We start from the raw sequence: 19,211 nt of genomic DNA on the forward strand, positions 1-19,211 counted from the left end.
TATGACCCAGAAATCCCACTGCAGGGCATACACACTGAGGAAACCAGAATTGAAAGAGACACATGTACCCCAATGTTCATCGCAGCACTGTTTACAATAGCCAGGACATGGAAGCAACCTAGATGTCCATCGGCAGACGAATGGATAAGAAAGCTGTAGTACATATACACAATGGAATGTTACTCAGCTATTAAAAAGAACGCATTTGAATCAGTTCTAATGAGGTGGATGAAACTGGAGCCTATTATACAGAGCAAAGTAAGTCAGAAAGAAAAACACCAATACAGTATATTAACGTATATATATGGAATTTAGAAAGATGGTAACGATGACCCTATATGCGAGACAGCAAAAGAGACACAGATATAAAGAACAGACTTTGGACTCTGTGGGAGAAGGCAAGGTGGGATGATTTGAGAGAATAGCATTGAAACATGTATATTATCATATGTGAAATAGATGGCCAGTCCAGGTTCGATGCATGAGACAGGGTGCTCAGGGCTGGTGCACTGGGATGACTCTGAGGGATGGGATGGGGAGGGAGGTGGGAAGGAGGGTCAGGATGGGGAACACATGTACACCCATGGCTGATTCATGTGAATGTATGGCAAAAACCACCACAATAGTGTAAAGTAATTAGCTTCCAATTAAAATTAAAAAAATAAAGTCACATTCTGAGATACTGAGGTTAGGACTTCAGAGCACATGAATTTTGGGAGGGATGCAGTTCAGCCCATAATATTCACCAATGATAAGCAGAAGAAATTTCATCTCACCCACATAAAAGATGCTTGCCCTAGACTTGCTTTCTCTTTTCCCTTCACTGTCAAGAAACAGTCTTGTATAAGATCACCTTAAAGGCCCACTTGGGTTGGGGACTTGGTTACAGGAATTGCTGAAATGTCTTCCTCAGGTAGAGCCTGCATTCTCACTTTGTAAAATGCTGGAAAGAGAAATAGTCTTGAATTATCTGACATCATCCCACTGATGTCTGTTGTTATAGTAACTCATTGTTGACTCTAACATATTTAACTGTTTTGTCTAAGCCCAGCTTTTCTCATCTCAAAAGATGGGAATAAGGAACTTGCTCAGACTGTTGTGATAAGAGGTAAAGTCTATGTATGAAAGTACCCAACATTGCAATGAAGCTAAAATTATAGTGGGAATGATTTTCTGCATTCTACTTGGAGAAAATCCCCATTGTGTTTAATGGTTGTAAAATTGCTTTATAAGTTAAAAATCATCTTTCAGATTTAAGGATTTAATTTTATTAACCCATTCATCTCTAAACTCTGATTATTGAATTTAGCAACAGGCTTCAAGAGGTCTTTGAAAGCTGAATTTTTTTTTTTTTTTAATAAATTTATTTATTTTAGTTGGGGGCTAATTACTTTACAATATTGTAGTAGTTTTTGCCATACATTGACATGAATCAGCCATGGGTTTACATGTGTTCCCCTTCCTGGACCACCCTCCCACCTCCCTCCCCATCCCATCCCTCTGGGTCATCCCATTGCCCCAGCCCTGAGCATTTGTCTCATGCATCGAACATGGAATGGTGTTCTGTTTCACATATGATAATATACATGTTTCAATGCTACTCTCCCAGAACGTCCTACCCTCACCTTCTCCCTCAGGGTCCGTAAGACTGTTCCATGCATCTGTGTCTCTTATTCTGTCTCGCATATAGGGTTATCGTTACCATTTTTCAAATTCCATATATATGCGTTAGTATACTGTATTGGTGTTTTTCTTTCTGGCTTACTTCACTCTGTATTATGGGCTCCAGTTTCATCCATCTCAATAGAACCAATTCAAATGTATTTTTTTTAATGGCTGAGTAATATTCCGTTGTGTATATGTACCACAGCTTCCTTATCCATTCGTCTGTTGATGGACATCTAGGTTGCTTCCATGTCCTGGCTATTGTAAACAGTGCTGCGATGAACATTGGGGTACACGCGTTTCTTTCAATTCTGGTTTCCTCGGTGTGTATGCCCAGCAGTGGGATTGCTGGGTCATATGGCAGTTCTATTCCCAGTTTTTTAAGGAATCTCCACACTGTTCTCCATAGTGGCTGTACTAGTTTGCATTCCCACCAACAGTGTAAGAGGGTTCCCTTTTCTCCACACCCTCTCCAGCATTTATTGCTTGTGGACTTTTGGATAGCAGCCATTCTGACTGGTGTGAAATGATACCTCATTGTGGTTTTGATTTGCATTTGTCTAATAATGAGTGATGTTGAGCATCTTTTCATGTGTTTGTTAGCCATCTGTATGTCTTCTTTGGAGAAATGTCTGTTTAGTTCTTTGGCCCATTTTTTGATTGGGTCGTTTATTTTTCTGGAATTCAGCTGCAGAAGTTGCTTGTATATTTTTGAGATTAATTGTTTGTCTGTTGCTTTGTTTGCCATTATTTTCTCCCATTCTGAAGGCTGTCTTTTCACCTTGCTTATAGTTTCCTTTGTTGTGCAAAAGCTTTTAATTTTAATTAGGTCCCCATTTGTTTATTTTTGCTTTTATTTCCAATATTCTGGGAGGTGGGTCATGGAGCATCCTGCTGTGATTTATGTCGGAGAGTGTTTTGCCTATGTTTTCCTCTAGGAGTTTTATAGTTTCTGGTCTTACATTTAGATCTTTAATCCATTTTGAGTTTATTTTTGTGTATGGTGTTAGGAAGTGTTCTAGTTTCATTCTTTTACAAGTGGTTGACCAGTTTTCCCAGCACCACTTGTTAAAGAGATTGTCTTTTCTCCATTGTATATTCTTGCCTCCTTTGTCAAAGATAAAGTGTCCATAGGTGCGTGGATTTATCTCTGGGCTTTCTATTTTGTTCCATTGATCTATATTTCTATCTTTGTGCAAGTACCATACTGTCTTGATGACTGTGGCTTTGTAGTAGAGCCTGAAGTCAAGCAGATTGATTCCTCCAGTTCCATTCTTCTTTCTAAATATTGCTTTGGCTATTCGAGGTTTCTTATATTTTCATACAAATTGTGAAATGATTTGTTCTAGTTCTGTGAAAAATACCATTGGTAGCTTGATAGGGATTGCATTGAATCTATAGATTGCTTTGGGTAGTATATTCATTTTCACTATATTAATTCTTTCAATCCATGAACATGGTATATTTCTCCATCTGTTTGTGTCCTCTTTGATTTCTTTCATCAGTGTTTTATAGTTTTCTATATATATAAGTCTTTTGTATCTTTAGGTAGATATATTCCTAAGTATTTTATTCTTTTTGTTGCAATGGTGAATGGTATTGTTTCCTTAATTTCTCTTTCTGTTTTCTCATTATTGGAGTATAGGAATGCAAGGGATTTCTGTGTGTTAATTTTATATCCTGCAACTTTACTATATTCATTGATTAGCTCTAGTAATTTTCTGGTAGAATCTTTATTGAAAGCTGAATTTTTAGCATGTGTGGTTTTCTTCTTCAGATGGTTCATTGGCTTCATAAGATTCTCCAAAGCATTTCTGATTAACAGTCTCTGAGTGGTGTATCTTATCAGCGTGGATAAAATCCAGGGTCTCGGAGGGATTGGCCCAAAGGTGGTGCTAGCAGATAATAATATAACCGTAGAGAACCAGAATGAAAGGACCAGTACTGGAAGGGGATGATAGGAGTTGAGAGAAAGCCTCACAAAATCATTAGGATCCTAAAAACAGAGGTTAGGAAAGGAGGAAAGTGCAGATGGAGGCATGGATAGATTCTGGGGAAACTGCTGTGACTTCCCATCTTTGCCTCAGGGTTTACCTGTCCCAATGACCCTTAGTCTGGCCTCCCCTCATTCATGTGCTGGGTATCATCAAAAAGATGCTATGAAAGGAATCTAGAGATTTTCTAGTTCAACATCCCCTTGTGTAGGCTGAGACCTATAGAGCTGAGACCATAGGAAAACACAAAAAAGTTGTAGCTAAGATCACACAGTTAGTCAACATAACTAGGCTAGAATCTGGCTCAGCTATGCTTGGTCCACCATGCTACATCCATTTCAATGTTACTCCCAAAGGGATGAACAATCCACTGGGTCCCTCCAATAGGAGAACAACAGAACTCTACCTCTCACTTTCTCCTCTTCTACATCCTCCTGTACTTCCTCCATCTTTATTTTCTGTTTTTACCAAAGTTAAACATGTCTAGAATTTGAAGAGTCAACCAGTGCTACACAAGGTTGGTGACAAACCATGGCAGCTCCCTACCTTCCTTTACTCCATTCCTCTTTCTATAACAGAAACCACTTCCTCTTTTAGCTGATTATTTTGGTATTATTATTCAGTTCTCTCAGAACCAAATTACTTCTTTTTTCCCCAATTTTGGGCATCATCTGTTGACTTCCCTTTTGAAAGTGAGGTTTCAGCACTCTCTTTCACACTCTTCACACTCTTCTTCCCTATCTTCCCAATACACTGGAATATTTGTTATATCAATATACCATAATTGCTCTATTATAGCTTGAGCTATAAAGTGTGGCAATCAAGAGCATGGAATCTGGAGCCAAATGCCTGTGTTCAAAATCCACCTTATATCATTTATTAGCTATGTGACCTTGGACAAGTGACTGAATTCTGTGTGCTGGAGTTGCCTTTGCTGTACAATGGGGAAATATCAATGCTGGTACTCAGTTTACAAGTTTGATATGAGAATTCAGTGAATTAACATAGGCAGTTTTTAAAATCATGATTGCACTTGAAAGTAATATGTAAATATTTTCTTCAGAACTGAGCCTTGTAACATATGATTACTTTTTTCCCTGCAGATTGTTTCCCCTGTAGTTAATATTTGTCTTTTTTCATATGAGTAATTTAACCCCAGATCGTCAAAGTTGTCTACATCTTCCCTTAAGGTGTTCAGATGCATCTCGTAGGCTGTTGATTTCATCATCCTTAGAAGTCTACTTGGGAATTCTGGTACTACTCCAATATGGGCTGGTCACTCTCTATGCCTATATCACAGCTGTCATTTTGGGATCCCATTTCACTTTTGTCCTGGGGATTCTTTTAGCTTCTGTCAGTTTGGACTGCTTGTTTGCTGTATACCATGTCTTTTAACTTTCTCTTTAAGGAGAGTACATATGAGAGAACCTTAGGAGCATTTATGTCATGTGTGCTAAGTTGCTTCAGTCATGTCCAACTCTCTATGACCCTGTGGACTGCAGCCTACCAGACTCCTCTGTCCATGAGGTTCTCCAGGCAAGAATACTGGAGTGGGTTGCCATTTCCTACTCCAGGGATCTTCCTGATCCAGGAATTGAACCTGTGTCTCTTATGTCTCCTGCATTGGCAGGCAGGTTCTTTACCACTGGCACCACCTGGGAAGTCATTCATGTCATAAAATGTTTTAATTCTAATCTCATTCTTTTTTTTTTTAATAAATTTATTTATTTTAGTTGGGGGCTAATTACTTTACAATATTGTAGTGGTTTTTGCCATACATTGACATCTTGATAGATAGTTTGGCACACTTAGATTCTGTATTGAAAATAATTTCCAGCCAGAATTTTGAAGACATTCCTTAATTGCTTTCTAAGTACCACTTTTGAGAAATCAGTCTTATGATTCTCATAGTTTTGTGTGTGTGTGTGTGAGAGAGATCTACTTATTTTGTCCAGAATCTTACAGGATTTTTTTTCCCCAGGTATTTTAAAATATGATAATGTGCTCGTGCTTGGTGTAAGTTTCCTATTTTAATCCATTGTTCTGGGAACTGATAGATGCTTTCAGTGTATAAACCCAAATATTTCCTTCAGTTCTAAGAAATAATCTTGATGTATGTATATACATATGTATGAATGTGCTTGTTTTGATGATTTTATTTCCTCTGTTTTCTCTGTTCTCTCTTCCTGAAAATCCAGTTATTCAGACATGGGATCACTTGTCCTCTAATTTTCTAAATTTTTTGGCTTATTTTTTTGGGAGTCTTTTGACTTTATAAATATTATTTATTCAAACCATCATATTTTAAATTTCCAAGTACTCTTTTGGCCCCTGTTGCTCTTTGTTTCATTAAATTCTGTTCTTGGTTCCTGGGTACAGTATTATTTGTTCCTCATGGACAGACTGGGTTCCACAAAGCCACATTTATCAAAGCCAAATTCATCACATTTCACTTGAAGGATGAAAGGCTGACTGCTGCTAAGTCACTTCAGTCATGTCCGACTCTGTGCGACCCCATAGACGGCAGCCCACCAGGCTCCACCGTCCGTGAGATTCTCCAGGCAAGAGCACTGCAGTGGGTTGCCATTTCCTTCTCCAATGCATGAAAGTGAAAAGTGAAAGTGAAGTTGCTCGGTCGTGTCCGACTCTTCATGACCCCTTGGACTGCAGCCTACCAGGCTCCTCCGTCCATGGGATTTTCCAGGCAAGAGTCCTGGAGTGGATTGCCATTGCCTTCTCCAGAAAGGCTGACTGCAAGCATTCCAATAGCTGAGAGGAAGGAATAGAAAAGGGATTCATCATCCACTGTGCACAACAAATCCATGTGGTCCTCCTGTTTTCATGGCGGTACCTGGAACTTCATTTTTCCCTGATATCATCCACTCTAGGGATTTCTTTTTTTGTCATCTCCAAAAAAAAAAAAACCCTCCAGACTTTGCTGAGGTGGGGTGGGGAGATACCTAGCAGCCCAGATTGGAGAAAGAGATCTGATAGCTTCATAATTGTATTTTACATCAGCTTTCTTTTTTTCATCCCATGATTCATTCCCACATTTGGAGGTAATTGATGGTGCCAGTTCGTGGCCCTGTGGGAGCTGTTTTGTGATTGTTGTCTTATTTCCCACCTGTTTTTCTCATCTGTAGATGAGAAACACTTAGGTGTTAGTTTTTTCTTTCCTGTTGTTAGAGTGGAGCTTTAGGAGAAAGCAAAAGTGAGTATGAAACTACTTCCTTGGAATGGAAAACTGTGATCATCCTTTGTGAGTAAATTTACCTGTATAGAGGGGTCAGAATCATTTCTACCTAGATTTACCCAGAGGTCAGGCATTCACTCTTTATGTGACTTAGTGAATGTTTTTTTTCCAGCTTTTCTTTCCTTATATATAGTAGTGGATAATATCCATATATTAGGATATCTGAGAAGATCAAATGAGGTAGGGTATGCCAAGTTCTTAGCAGTGTCTGGTCCATATTAGTCACTCAACAAACATTAACTTCTTCAAATCCTTTAGAATGAAACCACAAAACAATTTTTAAAGGACAGAGGTTAGTTCCTCTTCCCCTTTTCTAATGCTAACCTTAAGGATTTATTTCCTGTCGGGGGCATTTGTAATTTTCTTGGTTCTGTTTCATCACAACAAAAATTTGAAGCGACGGACCAGTGTTACAGCTCCGTATTACAGCTCAGTTTTGTTTAGAAAGTAAAGGAAAATATATCCTCCAGACGTGAGGGCATGCTGACCCAGACCCAAGAGACGTGAAGGGAAGAGAGGCCCCCAGCCCAATTTTGGCTCCTCTTTTTATATGTTTTTTTCTCTTCCCCCTGGGTCTCCTCTATGTAAATTGGGCGAGCCAGGAGTGCTGTTTGTTTTGCCTGAGGTCCTCACTCTAGTCCTCAGACCTTCCTTTGTTCTATTTTCATGGGCTTTTCCCTTTTTTGTTTTTTAGCCACTGCCATTTTGAAGTCCTTTTTCCTATTCTAACTACCTAACATTTGCCAAAGCTGCCAGAATTACTAAGTTTATAGTGTGCTTCCATATTCAATTCAGTGTCAGGACAACTTTTTTATTTATACCTGTTTTGTACATATTAAGATTCTCACTATTTGTAGTGCAGCAAGGCTAAGTAAGGGCTCCCCAGGTGGCACTAGTGGTAGAGAACCTGCCTGCTAATGCAGGAGATGAGGGTTCGATCCCTGGGTCTGGAAGATCCCCCAGAGAAGGGAATGGCTACCCACTCCTGTATTCTTGCCTGGAGAATCCCATGGACAGGGGAGCCTGGCAGGCTACAGTCCAGAGGGTCACATAGAGCCAGACTCAACTGAAACAACTTAACATGCATGCGTGCAATTCTAAGTAAAATGCAGGCACAACCTCAGAGACCTCATAACAGAAAGCCTGAAATGGAGAGTTTATTGTTTGGAACAGGCTTTTTCAAATTCCAAATGGGCTAATAAAGACTCTATTAGGAAAACATAGACTCCCTCCTGGGAAACAAGAGGCTGTGAAGCGGCCTGTATTTACATGCTGTTGGAGAGTTGGTACATTTGTTTTGACTTTCTCTAATTAAATTGTAAAGATTTTCTTCAGGTGAAGGATTCTATTTCCTTTCCTCTGTTTTACACATTCTGAGTGGTGGAGGGATTTTGAATATCCTTGTTTCCCATCGTCGTGTTAGTCACTTAGTCATGTCTGACTCTTTGTGACCCCATGGACTGTAGCCTGCCCAGCTCCTCTGTCCATGGGATTCTCCAGGCAGGAATATTGGAGTGGGTTGCCATGTTTCCTCCAGGGGATCTTCCCAACCCAGGGATTGAACGTGGGTCTCGCACATTGCAGGCAGATTCTTTACCATCTGAGCCACCAGGGAAGCACGTCATAGGTCCAACAAGATGCCAAGAGCCAAGGTTCAGATCTGTTATCTGAAATTCCCAACTGCCATCATCCTGTCTGAAGCACTATCTCTGCCCAGCTCTTCACTTGTGTTCTTCTAGTGCCCCTCACCTCTTTTGACCTTGATAAAAATGATGCTTTTTTCTTTTTCCCTCAGCTGGATGCCTCGGAGTTCCTCCAGTGAGTACATTCATGTGACCATGACATAGAGAATATCTTTGTGAATCCAGAGGACCAACTGACCAGGTAAGAATCAAGTCCTCCCCACCAGACCCTGAGTACATTTTATTGACGAACTTGAATTTTTGACACCAGAAATCATGTTCACACATGTTTATACTTAAGAGTGTGAACTCCTGTTTAGCTGCAACTGTATAATAGTAAAGTGGCACACTCAGAATTTTCCAAGCTGAGTCCGGTAGATTGGATTATTGGGCTTGACTTCCCCTCTCCCCATTGTGTAATAGCTGTATTGTGCATCCATGTGCCTTCCTAGGCCTCATGGTAGGTGGCATGTATGTCCCTAAACTTTGTTTGGGCTTGGCCACAGGAATATTAGAGGATGTATAAAATTCCATGGATGGAGGAGCCTTGTAGGCTACAGTCCATGAGGTCTCTGAGAGTTGGACATGACTGAGTGACTTCACTTTTTTCACTTCATATGATATAGTCAGGATCTGGCAATCTGCTACACAGTTGGCTTAGTCTCCTGGGTTTCTGCTCTTCCCATGAGGAGGAGGTATTGCAGGAAACTCTCCTTTTATCCTGGGCTTAGTCACTCTGGTTGACATGCAGACTCCAAGACTGACATGAAAGCAGTTCAGCTGACTTGCGGATGCATAAGTGAGAAATCGATGTTTGTTATTATAAATTTTTGAGTTTTGTGTTATTGTAATTTCTGTGATGCATCATTATTGAAAACATTGCAGGCTAAGGCTAATAAACTTCTCTAATAATATGTATTTTCAGTTGCTAGCATGGCTGATAATGTGGATTTATCCCTCGAAAGGTCTCTGTGTTACATGCGATCAAAGTACTGTGGCTTTCCCCAACATTGTTTTTGAATGATGACCATATTGAATGCCTTTCTTATTAATGTATTCTTTCTCTACGAACTCTAAGTTCTATGAAGTCAACAATTATATCTGATTTATTTCTTATTATACCCCAGTGACTGTCATGATACCTAACACACAGAAAGTACTCACTTAATATTAATTAAATGAATGAGTAAATAAAAATGTAGGAAAGCTATGTATTCCCCCATCAGAAAAATGAACATAAAAATGTACATGAAAACTGGCCTGGAATATGTAAGGGCACATAAGATTTTATGAGCGATTACTAGGCTGAAACTTCAGAACTCATGATCAAGATAATGTAGAAGCATTTCAGACAGCAGAGGCTGAAAAGCCCCTACATTTTGCTATGGTATTTTAGGAATAGATGTCTATACACATTGGCAAGACTCAGGAATTTTCCAGGGGACAGGTGATTTGGCCAGATGAGTCACTTTTCTGGTCATGCTGTGTATCCTTCTGTGTGTTATTTCATCTTTCAGTCACTAAGTCAGCTAAGGGATAGAACAGGAATAAAAGGCAAAGGACTCAAAGGTCACTTTTCTAGGACCTAGAAGAAGGGATAAAATATGACCGGATAAAGTTAACAGTATCTACCAGCGGTCAGCCATGTAGATGATGTAATGCATTATATATGGTGATTGTGAAGCTGAGGGCCAGGAACAGAAGGAAGAAGAGTAACAGGCAGGTCATTCTTTGAGGATATTTGTGTCTATAGAGAAAATGGCAGAATGTCCTCATTCTTAATTTTCAGGGTGTGCCTCTTCGAAGCAGGCTCTTCCCAGTCACATTGGGAATACAGAGGCAGCTCAGCAGACTGACTGGGATTTATGCTAGAACCATTTGTGAGAATTAAATCCATTTAAACTTGGATGGAGGTGATTTCATATGCTGCTGGCCCCATGGAAATGGAGAGATAATTTTAAGCGTGGGTGGGATGGGGTTGGTGGTGGGAATTCACTGGGAAGATGAGTGAGCTGCAGGCCAATGAGTGCTTTCTTTCTGAAGTCATCTTTTAATTATGCAATTTGTGGTGAGTCATTTGCTTTTTTGTTTTACGAGTCTCAGAATGAGCTGGCTGGTGGTTTGATTTTGACTTCTATGGTTGGGAGTCTTATCATTTCTCCACTTATAGGTTCTTCATTTTTGCTCTCTGGGTGACTTGTGTGAAGTGAACAAAAGAGCTAGGGCAGAGGTAAAATAGATGCACACACTGAAACAGGAAGATATGGTCTGCTCCTCCCGGTGTGATTTTAGACAAGATACTTGTTTTCTCCAGGCAGTGCCTTTCCCATCCCTTGAGATTATAGCCCTTATTACTTATATACTTTGTTCTGGTTGAGATGATTCTTGCCACCACAGGTCCATGGGAACCCAGCCATTTGTTGAATGGTGGTGACTGAGATGTTCAAGCTCATTTATAATTTTAAACTCTTAGCAAGCCAAAAAAAAAAAACCCTTTCTTTTTATCTCAAAGAGTGAGAAAATTTATGGTATTGGCTGATATTCCAGCAGTCTGTAGGCTTCAGTGTTGTATTTCATTATGAACAATGGAGTAAAAGTGATATTAAAAACAGTGTTTAATACTGGACCCAAGCTCCCAACTCCACAAGCTTACCCACATTTTGTTAAGTTTATAAAATATTTGTATTTATCACTGGAAAAATTCCCCAAATGTTTTACATAATAACATCTCATTTAAATTCAGTGCTTGACCTTAGCAGGAGGAAAAATTATAAATTTTCCATTAGTCAGTTTTCCAGATACTAAGGAATATATTGTAGTACTAATTTAAAAAAATCATGGAAATCTTTTAAAACTTCTTCAAATGCATTTTTGCCTTATTGGACAGAGTGTTGGAATACAAGTTATTCTTTCCTTAACAACCTATCATTATTCTTATGTTCATAATTATCATAATGGACAGTAAAAGAGCATGGTTTTCTTCTACCTTTATTGCTGATTATCAGCTCTAATGTTTTTCTTCCTATGTAAACTTTTGTAGATAGTTTCCTATATTTCGGGAAGGTCAGATGAACAAGTTGTTAGAGTGGTATGTAAATTAAGAGTTAATAGGGTATGAACTGATTTATAATAGGAACTTTAGAATGCTTCTCATTATCTGTTAGAACTTTGCTATTTATATTTTGATTTTCCAAAGTCATGTTATTGGTATATGAAGTTTGCATTGTATATGCATATGTATATATTCCAATGTATGTACGTACATACAAGTGTGTGTGTGCTTATGTGTGTGCCTGTGTGTTAGGATCCAACATGGCATATGGTCATTTTATTAACAAACAGACCTTGACCGAATCCTGATAGTACTCCATTATAACTGTGTGACTTTGGGCAAGTTTCTTGTTCTCAACCTCACTTTCCTCAATGTTTAAATGGGAATAGGGATATTTATAGCACCTAGCACAATATTGGAGACATGGAGTTGTAAAAATATTAATTCCTTTTCTGCTCTTCTTTATAAGAATAGATGGTCTAGTCTTTTCATTGTGTATCTGTTGTCAAAGTCAGTGTTACTAAAAATATTGAACTTGTTTGCTAGTATAATTTAAAGTGGCATAGTGATTTCTTTAATTCAGTAATTTTCTGCCAATTTGTTTGGAAAGCTTTGTCCAAGAATTGTAAATACATGGTGTATATGCCACCTTTTTCCTCCCATAATTGATAATGGTTCTGTTTTCCACTGAACCTCAAAGTCTTTCTCAACACAGTGCCAGTTTATACAACCAGTCCACCAGAACTGGCACATAGGATGAATACTAAATCCTTAATTTAGTCACTAGATTGATGATTTCCAAAATCATAATAATTTTCACTGGTAAAAAAAAGCAAGTGAATTGAAAAGTAGAAGAACTTCCCCTGATGTGTTAGTGTGTAGTGACTAGAGAAAACTCAGGACCTGTTTTGGAAGAGAAATACTTAACAGCAGAGAGAGGACATGAAGGTCTGAACATTTCTCATTACTCCAGTCAGCATCCTCAGTCACAATGCCAAGAAAATAAGCTTGCTCAGCTCTGGTGTTGGTAGCCAAGTCCATCAACTATTCTTATCAGCCCTTCATCTGAAAGGTAGTCCTGTTTTCACATTCATCTCACAACTTAGATGTCTTTTGTTTTTTGGGGGGGATTCTGTTATTTCAGAGATAATATTTTTCATCTTTCAATCCAATCTAGTGAGCACGTATTAAACACCTACTATGTGTCAAATCATTCTGTATCCTTGAGGTTATCTCAGCACTGGAGGTGCTAAAATGCAGGTGGAGATGTGTACCTGCTGGCACATTGACCCTGTCCATTTTGATATTTCCGTGAAAGAGGAAGAGCAGTCATCCTTCCCAGAATTTATTATCTTGTCTTTTTACCCTGTTTCTACTATCAAACTAATTACTGCTAGAAATATTGAACTTATTTGCTATTATAATTAAAAATAGTGAAGTGATTTATTTAATTATTTTCTGCCAGTTTATTTGTTGGTACTGCTGAGTACAAGAATTGTAACATACAAGGTGTATATGCCACCTTTTTTTTTTCTCTCTTTCTGTTTTGAGTTAATAACCATCTAGATGGTTGACTTCCTAATGAGAGTGAATGGAAAAGGCTAACTCTTAGATGTGACAAAATGTTTGCTGACTTACACCATCTTCATGAGCACTGCCCCCTTTAAAGTGTCAATCAGCTCCAGAACCTAAGCAGACTCTCTTGGATCAGCAGTGTGCCCTTGCAGAAATGAGTTCTGTAGCTCCTTCTTTTGGACTGATTTTCAAATTTATTTGGAAAGCCTGTTATTTCCAAGGAGTGCGCTAAGCACTGGGATACAGAGGAAAATGAGATCTCGGACTGCCTGAGCAGCTTACAGGCCAGGGAGGGTCCCGACATGTAAATGAGTAATTAGCATAAAAGGGAGGCACCAGGAGGCCACAGTTTCTGAATTGACACTGGATGGATGATCTGACAGCTCATCAAGTAAAGACAGAAATGGGATAAGGGCATTCCAGGGGGAGGGATTTCAGAAGGAGACAGCAAGTCAGTAAGCATCAAGAGCAATTTGTAAAGTAACAGGGACACAAATTATCTGCTGTGCTGGTACTTGCGGGGTCCGAGGAGGGAAGGTGGAGGAATGAGTCAGAATGGAATTGGAACTGAGGTTCAAGTCATGAGATGTGTTGAGATTCATGTCAGAGCATTTTCATTTCAACCGTAACTAAGGAAGCTGCTCCAAAAATCAGTCTGGGAATAACATGATATTAATGGTCAGCATTTGAGCATATCTGTATCATTTCAGCTAAATGATGTTAAGCTGGTTCTTCTATCATCCCCATTTTACAGGTTATAAAACTAAACCTTAATTTAGAAAGATTCAGTTCAGTTCAGTTGCTCAATTGTGTCTGACTCTCTGTGATCCCATGGACTGCAGCATTCCAGGCTTCCCTGTCCATCACCAACTCCTGGAGCCTACTCAAACCCATGTCCATCGAGTCAGTGATGTGATCCAACCATCTCATCCTCTGTTGTCCCCTTCTCCTCCTGCCTTCCATCTTTCCCAGCATCAGGGTCTTTTCCAATGAGTCAGTTCTTTGCATCGATTGGCCAAGTATTGGAGCTTCAGCATTAGTCCTTCAAATTAATATTCAGGGTTGACTTCCTTTAGGATTGACTCATTGGATCTCCTTGCTAGTCCAGGGAACTCTCAAGAGTCTTCTCCAACACCACAGTTCAAAAGCATCAATTCTTTGGTGCTCAGGTTTCTTTATGGTCCAACTCTCACATCCATATGTGACTACTGGAAAAACCATAGCTTTGACTAGACGGACCTTTGTTGGTAAAGTAATGTCTCTGTTTTTTAATATGCTGTCTAGGTTTGCCATAGTTTTTCTTCCAAGGAGCAAGCATCTTAGAAAGTGAAAGTGAAAGTTGCTCAGTCATCTCCAACTCTTTGTGACCCCATGGACTATACAGTCTGTGGAATTCTCTAGGCCAGGATGTTGGAGTGGGTAGCCATTCCCTTCTCCAGGGGATCTTTCCAACCCAGGGATCAAACCCAGATCTCCTGCACTGCAGGCAGATTCTTTACCAGCTGAGCCACAAGGGAAGCCTAAGAATACTGGAGTGGGTAGCCTATCCCTTCTCCAGGGGATCCTCCCCACCCAGGAATCAAACCGGGGTCTCCTGCATTGCAGGCAGATTCTTTACCAACTGAGCTATCGATTACGTAATTGTTTTAGGTTATAAAACTAGTGAATGTCATATCCAGAATATGAAAAATTTTGTTTGTGGGCTCTGAACCTATGAAATGGGAAAAGACTAGAAACAAGATATTTTAAATGGAAATTTTGTTCAGTCGCTAAGTCGTGTCTGACTCTTTGCAACCCCATGGATTGCAGCATGCCAAGCTCCTCTGTCGTTGACAGAGTTTGTCCAGAGTTTATTCAGATTCATGGCCATTGAGTTGGTGATGCCATTCAACCATCTCATCCTCTGCACACCCTTCTCCTTCTCCCTTCAGTCTTTTCCAGTATCAGGGTCTTTTCCAGTGAGTCATCTGTTTGCATCAGGTGGCTGAAATATTGGTGCTTCAGCTTCAGCATCAGTCCTTCCAGTGAATATTCAGTGTTGATTTCCTTTAAGATTGACTGGTTTGATCTCCTTGGAGTCCAAGGGACTCTCAAGAGCCTTCTCCAGCACTAATTGCAGTATAGTATTTCAAGCAGAAGATGAAGACAGCTGACACCAGTGCAGTGGTGATGTGATGAGATAAAGGCTCTGGTGTGGTATATTTCAAGGGTGGATACTCCTCTGCCATTCTAGAAAGCCTAAGGAATCATATTCCTATTATTTTAAACTCATTCCTGTTTAAACTTTAAAGCCCTGTTATCAACTTTGACCATCTTTTTTGCTATTTGGAAATAGAACATTCAAGAATAAAAATTCATTAAAGAAAGTAAAAATATTAGAGTTAAATTCTAATGCAGAGTACCAAAATGTTCCGAGCAATCTCAGTGTCACTGAAATGATCTATGGTTTGTTAAGTACAGTAATTGTCTCAGTTTTTTCATTCAGCGGTCACTTACTGAGAACCCACTTTATTTCAAGTCCTGTGTAAGGTTATGGGTATGAAGTTATGGGATATAATTTAGCAAGGGAGAATCTTATGTCTCAGCATGTAAGCTCTCCACATTCCTTGGAAAATAATAGTAAAGTAGCAGTAAAGTAGTAGTAGTAGTGTAGGTGTGATGTTTTTGTTAAAATTAAAAAAAAAATCATTCTCATAGCACCTTCATTCACAACTCATATGTCAGGCAATGTTATTACTAGAAGAAAGGTCCTCATGATGTATTTTGCACATTTATCAAAGAACAGATTGTAGCAAAAGACTCTGTTTCTGTGACAATAGGTTTGATTAACACCTATCAAAATAGAACCATCATTTGCTCACTTCAGCATTTGTTAAATAACCCAATCTGCTACTGAATTAGAAGCCAGATGCCTCCATCTCCACACGTGCTGAGAGGGCAGTTGACACCTCCCTCTCATGCCCCCAGTCATTTATGGCCCTTGCCTACAGGATGTCGCAGTCCTGTTCCAGCTCAAGGTTCTAAGATTCTATACAGCTCAGTGTTTTGTTTTGTTTTTTCCCAAAATGGCCTGTGGTCTTTCAACTGTGTTGTTCCATGAATCAACTCAAAGATCCTGTAATGGTACCTACCAGATTTGTACCCACTAGGAGTGATGCCATACTCTGGTAAGCCTTCATAACCCAGGCTAACTACTATGTCATCTGCAAAGCAGAGTGAGAATTTGGATCAGCAGGTCATATAGATGGAAAGGACTAACATCACAGAATCTTGTATAAGGGGTGCTCAGTCTGTGACTAGCTGCATGGCTAGAACTCGATATTCATTTTTAGAAGAGCCTTCATTGTTAGGATCAGCTTTATTATACTTGGTTTAGATCTGCTTGTAATTTTCATTCTGATTTTGCTCTCTGAAGCCAAACAGAGTTAAGTTCATCACAGCCCTCTCCCATCTGTATCAGGTCTTCTTTTTCCTCAGTTAAGCAGCTAGACTTCCTGCTGTTCGTCAAGTGACACGAGGTCCAGAGCCCCTCATTATCCTGAATACTTTCTTCTTTATATGCTCTAATAATTCATGTACCGGGAACTGAATTTAGCACAGCATCCTAAAGGAAATCTGACCTGTAAAAATTATAGGGCAACATTGATTCCTTACTGTTCTGTTTCTGAAATCTAAACTCCCCTTTGTTTTTATCTGACAGCCACATTGACAACTTTTCATACAGAACACACTTGCTTCAGGGTGTTTGCCCTTGCTGTCCCCTCTGTCAGGAACGCTCTTTCCTCTGATAACTCACGTGGCTCTCTCCTCACTTCATTCTGTTCAGGTATCTCCACCTCAGTCACCCCAATGGAAGCAAGGTTCCCCTTTCACTCTCTTGCCCCTAACATGGCTTTATTTTTTTCATATAGTTATCATAACCTAATACAAAATTATTTTGTGTATGAACTGTCTGTCTCCTTCACAAAATGTATGCTTTGCATCAGAGGACTGTTTTGTTCTCTGCTGCATCCTTCAGTACATGAAATACAGAAAGTACTCAGTTAATATTTGTTGACTAAATGAAAATTGGGCATATGATCAACTACACTTTCTAGAACCTTGTCTCATGAAAAGCTATCAGATTAAGACTTCATTTTTCACTTGGCAAGTAACTTGCTTTTCTAATTAAGAAATAGTACATATTTATTGCATATATTTAGAGAACATAGATCAGCAAAATAAAATCTACTCAAATTCTCTAGTATCCACACAGCATTTTAATATATAATTTTCTAGACTTTTCAGTCATATGTATATATATTACTAAAATCAGATAGTTGTTTAGATATTTTAACCTGAATTATTTTTACTGTATATTTTGCCTCATCAGAAATATTTTTATTAAGTAAATGTGTATAATATTTTACTATGGAGGTATATAATAATTTAACACAATTTACTTAGCCAGTCATTAATTATTAGAGATGTAGATTATTTCCAATTTATTGTAAAGTTAATAGTACCACATAAACAGTGTTGTAGCTAAATTTATGGGACATTCATAATTATTCCTGTAACAAGAAGAACTTTTGACATCAAAGAGTGTAAAATATACAGTGCTACTGTTCAGTTATTGTAAATAGAAACATTTAAAATTTCAAACCTAGTAATTATTTTTTTTTGAGGTAGGCAGAAGGCATTCATATTACACATGAACCACATACCACTCATATAGTCAAAGTATAACTGACATAGTGTTTCTGAATAATGATTTAATTATACCTACCAAGCAAGGTAAACCACAAAAAGTTACCTGTTCTATCTTTTGTCTGTCAAATGTTTAGTTTTTTTTTCCCTTGGCCTGAAGGAAAGATTGAAAACATTTTTAGAAAGTTTTGTTTCTTCTGTCCTGTTGAAATCATTGATTTATTTTGAATCCTGGATCTGTATGCAACAAAGGAGCTACTACTCTTAATTTTGCACAGTTGATATATAAATCTGTCTTCATTGACAGTAAATCATAAAGATAGACCAAAACCAAAACGACATGAACTATTAGATGTATTGTTAAAGGTTTCATTGCTTTTTTATTTTGTTTTAATGAAGATTGATGGGAAGAAATGAAGTGACTTTTAGTAGAGAACTGCAAAAAAATAAAATGAAGAGTGTGTAGAGGAATTCAAAACAAAGTGAAGTGTTTAGAAAGGCTAAGTAGCTAACAATGATCTATCCCAATGAGGAGGAGTTCCAAGTATGGCTCAGTGTTCGAGCCCCTTCCTAATATTGCTAAAACATGCCTCTGCCTACCGAAGGAAGGACTTCTGTAAGGCAAATACTGATCCGTATCTCCACTGAGGATAGAAGGCGACACTGGAAGCTCAAAGTTTTGGTAAGCAAGTACTCCTTAAGAGCACGGAAGTTCAAATATTGGGATATTCTACTAGTGAGGATTATATAATTCTTAAATTATCTTTAATTAAATTGGTTTATTGTAACAGAACCTATATATAACCATCTTGACAGTGGGCAACATCGGCTAAAAATATATCCAGTATAAATAAATACAGGATTCCACAGTGGGTGAAAGAGAACCAGAAAAGTAGTGTATTTGGAAAAGCCACGGAGATAGTTGTTAACTAAACACATATTTTTATTTTCCAATACTGATGCAAAAACAAACCAGTAATATTCCTGGAAAAGTATGTGTATGGAATAAAAAAGATATTCCTTTCCTCTCTGCTGGGATTTAGTTAAGGGATGCGTCAGTTTAACTAGATCACACGATCATTGTTAGTCAGGAGTTTATGAGACTGGAGGATTGTTGGTCTAATGAGAGGAGATAGAAAAGTAATTTATCAGGTCCTCTGGAATGCAAAAGGACTGCTTTAAAGTTGCCTCAGTCTTATAGCTGCACTTGTGACTATTTATGCAGTAAGCCGAGCCTCCTCTTCCTCCTCCTTATCTCTCTCCTGGGTGTCATAAGGATAATTAAAATGTGCTCATTACTT

The 19,211-nt window shown here is 38.7% G+C and overlaps 1 long non-coding RNA gene across 2 annotated transcripts in view; it reads left to right on the top strand.

Annotated features, from left to right (window-relative positions):
• LOC145528820 (uncharacterized) overlaps positions 1-9,825 on the top strand; it is a 207,797-nt gene extending 197,972 nt beyond the window's left edge. For both annotated transcript variants that reach the window (XR_014070730.1, XR_014070732.1), the window contains one exon: positions 8,708-9,825. This is a non-coding gene — a long non-coding RNA (uncharacterized LOC145528820). The remainder of the gene's footprint in view (positions 1-8,707) is intronic.
• The last annotated feature ends 9,386 nt before the right edge of the window (positions 9,826-19,211 follow it).

This window comes from Giraffa tippelskirchi, chromosome 1, assembly GCF_054371585.1.
Source record: "Giraffa tippelskirchi isolate mGirTip1 chromosome 1, T2T-mGirTip1v1.2.pri, whole genome shotgun sequence".
NCBI lineage: Eukaryota > Metazoa > Chordata > Mammalia > Artiodactyla > Giraffidae > Giraffa > Giraffa tippelskirchi.